At 38.0% G+C, this 8,936-nt stretch overlaps 1 long non-coding RNA gene across 1 annotated transcript; it reads left to right on the top strand.

Moving 5' to 3' along the window:
* Nucleotides 1-3,723: 3,723 nt before the first annotated feature.
* LOC128614044 (uncharacterized) lies at nt 3,724-8,307 on the top strand. Its single transcript, XR_008386972.1, has 3 exons — nt 3,724-3,834; nt 3,957-4,045; nt 7,911-8,307. It is a non-coding gene; the product is annotated as an uncharacterized LOC128614044 (long non-coding RNA).
* Nucleotides 8,308-8,936: the final 629 nt, after the last annotated feature.

Here is an 8,936-nt window from a genome sequence, read left to right on the forward strand (position 1 = left end):
TCATCTCCCACTCTTTCATAAGTTTCTTTAGCAGACCAAACGTTTGAAACAGCCTGTGCAGGTACATGAGATAGGATTCACAAGACACTTCTGCTTGAAAACAAATGTAGTGGAAGACTGGCGTAATAAATGTGTGTTACACCCTGTCTCCAGCAGAAATGATGTACAATACAGTGATTTTTCTTCTGTTTTTGTGTATATCTCATACTAAATAGTTTTAGACCTTTAAACGAAATACAACAAAAAACAAAGGCAACCCGAGTAAACACACAATGTAGTTTTTATTTATTAACTTTTTTATTGAAGCAAAAAATCCAACACCTATCACACGTGAAAAATTAATTGCCCCTTTAAACTTAAAATTTGGTTGTGCCAACTTTAGCAGCAACAACTGCAACCAAACACTTCCGATAACTGGAGATCAGTCTTTCACAGTGCTGTGGCCCACTCTTCATTGCAGAACTGCTTTAGTTCAACTACACTGGAGGGTTTTTGAGCATGAACTGCCTGTTTAAGGTCCTGCCACAGTATCTCAATTGGGTTCAAGTCAGGACTTTGACTAGACCACCCCAAAACTTTCATTTAGCTTTTTTTTACTCCTATGCTTTGGATCATTCAGTACCTTTACATGGACAACAATAATCCAATACTAACCTGATTAAGACAATACTCTGATTAAGAAGCTAACATGTAAACAGCAATTTTTTTTATTACCTTAATCCGACTAAAGTCATACTCGAAGTAAACACAAATATAATTAAGACATGTGGAGTATTCCTGTTTTAATCGCATTATCGACGTGTATTACAGACATGAAAAAACCTTAATCACACTATTAATGTTGTGTGAGAGTTTTCAGCTCATTTTGTGACAGGACACGTACACACACGGCAGTGCTCAACCATTTGACGGCAAACAAGAGAGCACGGCTGCGTCCGAAACCCCATACTTACCTGATATATAATAGGTGAAATACAGGTACAGTATATAGTAGGCGAAATACATTTATCTTGGCTACTACACAGTGGGTAAGTACACGATTTGGGACGCAGCCTACGACTTCAAGCAGTCGTCTATTTGCACGTATAGCATGACAAATAATCAACTGCACTTGATGCTTTCGTAAAATTAAAAATGAAACACCCAAAACTGTATATACTACCATAACAAAGGCCAACTGTATGTCGATACAAGAAATTCTGGCGGGAACGTCGGGTGGCGTGGCGTGGGGACGTAATGACATATGCTATTAATCGATCTATGTTCTATAACATGTAAAAAACATGAAATGAATACTCCAAAAGCAACTCGTGTAAACACCTTAATCACAATATTATCTTGCGCAGAATAAGGTCAGTAATTAGATTACTGCTGTACATGTAAACGTAATCATTGTCTTGCTGCATAATCCAGTTGCGCTTGAGTTTCAACTTACGGACTGAAGACCGGACATTCTCCTTTAGGATTTTCTGGTAGAGAACAGAATTCATGTTTCCCTCAATTACTGCAAGTTGCCCAGGCCCTGAAGCAAGAAAGCATCCCCACACCATCACACCTCTCCACCATGCTTGACCATAGGTATGATGTTCTCTTTGTGGAATTCTGTGTTTGGTTTACTTCAGATGTAACATGACCCTGTCTTCCAACTCATCAGTCCACAGAACATTCTCCCAAAAGCTTTGAGGATCATCAAGGTGTGTTTTGCAGAATTAAGATTAGTCTTAATGTTCATCTGGGTTAGCGTTTTTCATCTCGCCACTCTTCCATGGATGCCATTTTTGCCCTGTGTCTTTCTGATAGTGGAGTCATGAACAGTGACCTTTCTTGATGTAAGAGATGCCCGTATTTCCTTTGATGTTGTCCTTGACTCTTTTGTCACATCCTGGATGATTAGTTGCTGTGCTCTTGGAGGAATTTTAGAAAATCTGCCACTTCTGGGAAGGTTCACTACCATGCCGAGTTTATCTATATGGAGATAACGGTTCTCACTGTGGTTCTTTGGAGTCCCAGAGGCCTTTGAAATAGCTGTGTAACCCTTCCCAAACTGATGGATTTCAATCACCTTCTTCCTCATCATTTCTGGAATTTCTTTCAACATTGGTATAGTGTGTTACTGAGTAAGACCTTTTTAACCAACTTCCTGCTGTTGAAATTGACAGCATTTCTGAGTTTACAGACTAAAAGTTTTTATAATTCTTTATATTAAAAAAATTGCAAAACCGATCAACTTTAAATACATGTTGTAAAGGATTAAGCTGAATAAAAATACATATATTAAAACATAAGAAACTATTTTTTAAAAACTATATGGTTGTTGTTGTGGTTGTTGTTATTGCTACTGCTGTTATTATTATAAATCTAACCATAAATACATTTTTAAAACGTTACGATGGTTAATTTCACAGAGGAAGTCAAAATATTACACCAAAATGTGAATATTTTCATTTCGTCTTTTATTTCGTATTTTTATATCGTTTTTTGCTTTCTTTCCAAATTGGTAGACAAGCAAACCCACTCAGAACAGTCTGGAAGGCTTCCACCATATTTGTAGACTCGGTGCATTCTGGGAATTGGAGTTCCGCAATGGTGTGGACATGACAACAATAAAGATCAATTCATTTTACAGAATTTTAAAGTAACTGCTCTTCAAATTCATTTGATTAAAAAGATGTTTTTAGTAAATGTAGATTTATTTGGTTTAATGCTTTACAACGTCTCTTTAAACTTACTTGATTTTGTAATAGTTTAAATGTAAAGGGTTATAAAACCGTGTTGACTGTATACTCATAAATACTGTCAATTGTTGTGTTTGTATAAATGTTCATTTGCTTGATGTGTAGGAGCTCGCCGACGCTCATATCCGCTTTCGCTGCTGTTAAACTAAGTGTGTAAAAGCCACGCCCTTATTTATGTGCAGCTAGATTAACCGTGCTTTCAGGAAGAGCGGCTGGTTTAACTAATGAGTTAAATTTGTGCCAAAATTAAACAAATAAATATACCATTTCGGAAACAAACACAATCTGCTTTGCAAAGGAAAGCTCGATTCAAACAAACAGGAGGCGATTTTCTCACAAACGCAGCTGAGCAACGTCCTATTCCAAACCAACAGATGGCGCTATCGGTCAAGTTACACTAGTGTCCCGGGAGAGAGAGATAGAGAGAGTGCGTTGCGCCACCGGAAGTTCAAAACTCTTGATCGTCACGTGATTCATGTACACTTCAAGAAGTTATTTGCGGGCTTTCTTAAACTTGTAAGTTAGTCAAGTGCAATCTCTAATGTCATCTTTATGACTTTCAGATCGGACAAGAGACAGGACAACTCAACAATGGGTCAATGTTCTAGCAGCAACATGATCATAAGTGTGTTGTCTTAGAAAATCCACTGCAAATAAGTGAAATGTAAAATTAAATTAAGTGAAATTAAATTAATCTTATTGTCAGAGTAATTTTTATATTAGTATTTTCTCCAGTAATGAAATTTTTTTTAAAAATCCACAATTGCGTTCCCACAATTTTTCAATACACTAATAGGCAATAATATTATTTTATTTTTTAATGCCAGGGTAATAACAGCACAAGTGTGGTGATATAAGTGTGATTTTTAAATGATTAAAAACAAACAAACAAACAAAAAAGATATAAACTTTGTTTACACCTCACAAAACTTAAATTGTTACTCGCCTGCACAGCTCGCGCTTCACCACCATGTCCCTTTAGGGGCGCCGTACCGCTACAGCCTGTTAGAGGGTATATAAACTGAGGTTTGAGTCCAGCGCGCGCATAACGGTCGTCCCTGCTGAGAGGATCTCCAGATAGCGAGTGAGTTTTCCTGAGGTAAATACTTTCTACTTAACACATTTCTTTTATAAGTTAGTTTTAAAGCATAAACCATTACCACGATCAATTAAATATAGCTGTAGTTCTGGAGTCATGAATCTCTGTATTTTTTCTTCCAGTGTCCTGATTCTTTACACCTCTTATAGTGAAATCCAGACGACGCTCTTCAGGAAAATCTCCACAGACTCCTGCTGCTACTGGCTCAAAGGTAAAGTTTAGTCATGTGTCTGATTTCTCTTTTCATTTTTAAACTCTGAGAGCTTGTTGATAATTAAATAACCATTACAACACTATATACAACAAGCAGAACACTTCCCAGCAAACACAGCATGCTCTGTTGATGACCGTGTTGTCACCACGTCTTGGTAAAGTTGGCATTTGAATATAATATGGGAAATTTACTAAATGTATCAAACATTTTACTTAAATACATGAATCGAGGTCTGAATTTTATTATCTTTTGATGTTGTTTGTCATACACCAATGGCAAATCTCTGCAGCAAAATGGTAATTTACAACACCCGCCAACCATTCTGCTCAGTAAATGGTGATTATTCATGACATTATATCTTTGTGAATGAAAGATTTTTGAAAATGCTGATCTAAAGTGTCTAAAGTGTCCGTAGTGTATGAATGGGTGTGTGAATGTGTATGTGATTGTGCCCTGCGATGGACTGGCACCCTGTCCAGGGTGTACCCTGAAAAGGAGTAAGCGGTTGAAGATGGATGGATGGACTATCAAAAACGCTTTAGGTGTGTTGTATCAGTATCATTACTGTTGGGAATCAGTCTAACTGTCCTGTTCAAACAAACATATTAATGGGTCCGAGTTTGGGAAGCTCTGCCTGTTCTTTAGCACAGAAATGATAAAATTGCATATGCAGCCCCCCAAAAAACTGCTGAAACACCACCGTCAATTCCTTTGTTTGTGCTGTACACCAAAGACATTTGGGATTGAGATCAAAACATGGATATGTGACGAGCGATTAAAGATTTCAGCTTTTATTTCCTGGTATTTACGTCTAGACGTGTTAAACAACATAAAAACATAGAACCTTTTGTGTCAGACCTCCCAATTTTGCGGTGAGCAAAAATATAGGAACAGATAAGTCATAAAGTAAATGAAAGCAAAAAACAGTTAATATTTAGCTGCATATCCCTTGCTTGCAATAACTGCATCAAACACCAAATTGTTGGTTTCCTCTTTTACGTTGCTTTTACTGCAGCCTCTTTCAGTTGTTTTTTCGGGGGTCTTTCGGGGGTTTCTCCCTTCAGTCTCCTCTTTACGCGTGTTATGACCCCGGTCGAGGTGTAACGTAGAAAGTATAAACAAAAATCATAATCATAACTAATGAGGTTGACACACGTGTCTTTCAAGTCTTCGATATATTATAAATTTGCACAGAATAAGCATTTCCAGTTTCCACACTGTGGAAATACATGTATCATAGATTTGAGTGTCTGATGGAAACGTTCTAGCGCTCCTTGTGACTCAGGATGATAAGCGCTTGATAATTGGTGCTTAATTGCTAATTCACGCAGAACTTGCGAGAACAGTGTGGTTGTGAAATTGGAACCTTGATCCGTTTGAATAATTCTTGGCAACCCAAAAGTAGAACAGAATTTTATCAGCTCTTTCATTGTACCTTTAGCTTTAATGCTTCTCATCGGTATAGCCTCTGGGTATCGTGTAGCAGCACACATTATGGTAAGTATATACTGGTGACCCGACTTAGACTTTGGCAGTGGTCCAACGCAATCAATGATGATGCATTCAAATGGTTCACTCATGACTGGGATGGGATGTAATGGAGCGGGAGGTATGCTTTGGTTTGGCTTACCAGTCAGTTGGCAGAAATGGCATGAGCGACAATACGTAGCAACATCTGACTGTAGACCAGGCCAGAAGAAATACCTCAAAACTCTATCATAAGTTTTCCTGATCCCCAAATGGCCAGAAAGAACATGGTCATGAGCAAGACTTAGTATGAGGGAGCGGTAACCTGTGGGAACAACAGTTTGGCACACACTATTGCCGTTCTCCCACTTGCGCATCAAAACATCGTTCTCCCAAAAGTAAGTGACTTTATCATTAAGGTGTTTGTATTGTTTGTAGTTGCAGCAATACACATACTCAGAGTATGAGCCCTCTAGTGGAGGCACATTAACACTGCTACAAAATATTAAAGTTCTATTCATTCATTTATAATTAAGAGGCAGATGTACCTGCAGAAAGAAAAAAAGATGGATAAGATTTCATGGTTAAACACTGACTGAACTTAGAAGCAGCAGTTTGGAATGGTGACATACACACAGGTGACCCATGGGCCTGCATTCAGCCTGTAGAGATGCTAATGAGCCTTAACACCTTAGTCACCTGAACAATGGATTTTGTAAGTTTACCTGCTGAAGTTGCCACTGTTGGCAGCTGGAGAAATTGGAATAAATTGATGTATGTCCTTTTCAAAATTGAAGAGTTTAGGGTTAATAGTGTTAAAGAACTGGCAGGTGGTCAGCTGAGTCTCTAGCGGTGTATTTTCTTAATAAATTAACTGTAACAGGGTTTATAACTTGTTGAAACCATGGCCTGTTTTTGAGCGTTTTCACTTCCTTTCTTAGTATGCTTCTTACATTACATCACCACAGGAATTCATACAGTGCTGTGAAAAAGTATTTATCCATCCTGATTTCAGTTTTTGTGTATCATACTAAAGAGTTTTAGATCTTCAAACGAAATACATCAAACAAACTCCCAGTACAGCTTTTATGCATTTATTTATTTTTATTGAAGCAAAAAATAACATAAAATGAAGAGAACAATAAATTAATCAATATCTCCTTGCCTGCACACACTTGAAACACGCGCACAGAAAGCCGCCTCATCATGCGAGAACCGAATTGAGTTTTTATTTCATTCCTTCTCTTTTTGCTGTGCTTTTCAGTAGCTTCGTCCTGGTTTAGGTCTGAGACTCCATGGCAGTTAGTAGCTGACAGTTGACAGTCGGTGCTGTTGCCAGTTAGCTTGCTAGGTAGCTAGCGTCTTCCACCATTTTCTCTACTGATTTTACTTTCATTTATTATAAAACTTGATCTAAAAGCAATTAAATAATTTGCTGAAGTAGGAGCTTTGTTTCTTTTTGTTGGATGTTCTCTCTGTCCCTACCGATCTTTCTTTCTCCCTCTCTCTCCCTCTCGCTCTCTCCTGCTCTCTCTCTCCAAGTCTTTCTGTAAAAAAAGAGAGATTTAATGTATGAAAACACACATGACTGAAAAAATGTTCAAAGCTGAGTGCTTAATGTTTACATCTGCAATGGGTCACTTCTATTCAGTAAAAATCTGTCAACTTAAAAATACAACTTTTATTTTGGTTAAATGAACCTCATCCTGCAGCATAAACATGAAAAGTCCTCATATTATTTCTAAAGGAGCTGCTTAATGTAAGGACCTAAACAAGTACAACATTTAAGGTTTATTGGCTTTATTTACTTCTACACACACTTTCAGAGACTTTTAGAAATCGACTCATTACTCATGAGAATAGTCTATAATGTATAAGGGGAAAAGGACAAAATGTCCCCAAAATGTAAGGAAACAAGTACACACACATGTACACACACACAAAATAATACAATAGCAGTCATAGATTCATGAGAAGGAAAGTTTACCTTCAGTATCTTGTTTACGTCTATCAGAAGATTAATCTCCCTGTCCTTCACCTGATTATCCTAAACACACACATGGGGCAAACGATGTTCAAACTCGAGTGCTTCTGCAATGGGCCATGTCTGTTCATTAATCAAATCTAACAGCTTAAATTCTATTTGAATTTTGGTTAAATGAAACTCCAAGCAGCAGAAACATGAAAAAGTCTTCGTATTTCTAAAGGAGCTGCTTAATGCAAGACTTCTCTCACTTACATGTGCGAGTGTGCCGAACGCCCAGTCAGTGTCACAGAGAAGATTCTCCGTGGTCTGCACTGTTCCTTGCAGTCTCTTCATTGTGTCGGCCAGTTTAAACTTCTCCACCTCAACAGAATGGATCAGGTTCTCAGTGTACATCACTCTTTCTTGTAGTGACTCCACCTGGGTGGTCAGGCCAGAGTTCTCCACCTCCAGCTGAGAAATGGTCTCCAAAGCCTTCTGATGTTCCTTCTCAACTTCAGACAGGGTGACCTAAACAAGTACAACATTTAAGGCTTATTGGCTTTATTTATTTCTACACACACTCTCAGATACTTTTAGAAACCGATTCATTACTACACACACACACAAAATACAACAAAAGTCATACTTTCATGAGAAGGAAAGTTTACCTTCAGTATCTCCTCTGCGGTTATCAGATGCTTCTTCATCTCATCCTTCTTCACCGGAACCTCCTAAACACACACACGGGGCAAAAGATGTTCAAACTCGAGTGCTTAATGTTCATTTCTGTTAATTAATCAAATCTAACTTAAATTCTATTTTAATTTTGGTTAAATGAAACTCCATGCAGTAGAAACATGAAAAAGTCCTCGTATTTCTAAAGGAGCTGCTTAATGCTAGACTTCTCTCACTTACATGTACGAGTCTGCCGAACGCCCAGTCAGTGTCACAGAGAAGATTCTCCATGGTCTGCACTGTTCCTTGCAGTCTCTTCATTGTGTCGGCCAATTTAAACTTCTCCACCTCAACAGAATGATCAGGCCAGACTTCTCCACCTCCAGCTGAGGAATGGTCTCCACAGCCTTCTGATGCTTCTCCTCAACTTCAAATAATGTGACCTAAACAAGTACAACATTTAAGGCTTATTGGCTTTATTTACTTCTACACACACTCTCAGATACTTTTAGAAACCGACTCATTACTACACACACACACACACACACACACACACACACAATACAATAGAAGTTCAAACTCGAGTGCTTAATGTTCATTTCTGTTAATTAATAAAATCTAACAACTTGAACATTCTATTTGAATTTTGGTTAAATGAATCTCCATGCAGCAGAAACATGAAAAAGTCCTCGTATTTCTAAAGGAGCTGCTTAATGCAAGACTTCTCTCACTTACAGGTACACGTGTGCCTAACTCCCAGTCAGTGTCAAAGACAAGTTT

Source organism: Ictalurus furcatus, chromosome 10, assembly GCF_023375685.1.
Source record: "Ictalurus furcatus strain D&B chromosome 10, Billie_1.0, whole genome shotgun sequence".
Taxonomy (NCBI): Eukaryota; Metazoa; Chordata; class Actinopteri; order Siluriformes; family Ictaluridae; genus Ictalurus; species Ictalurus furcatus.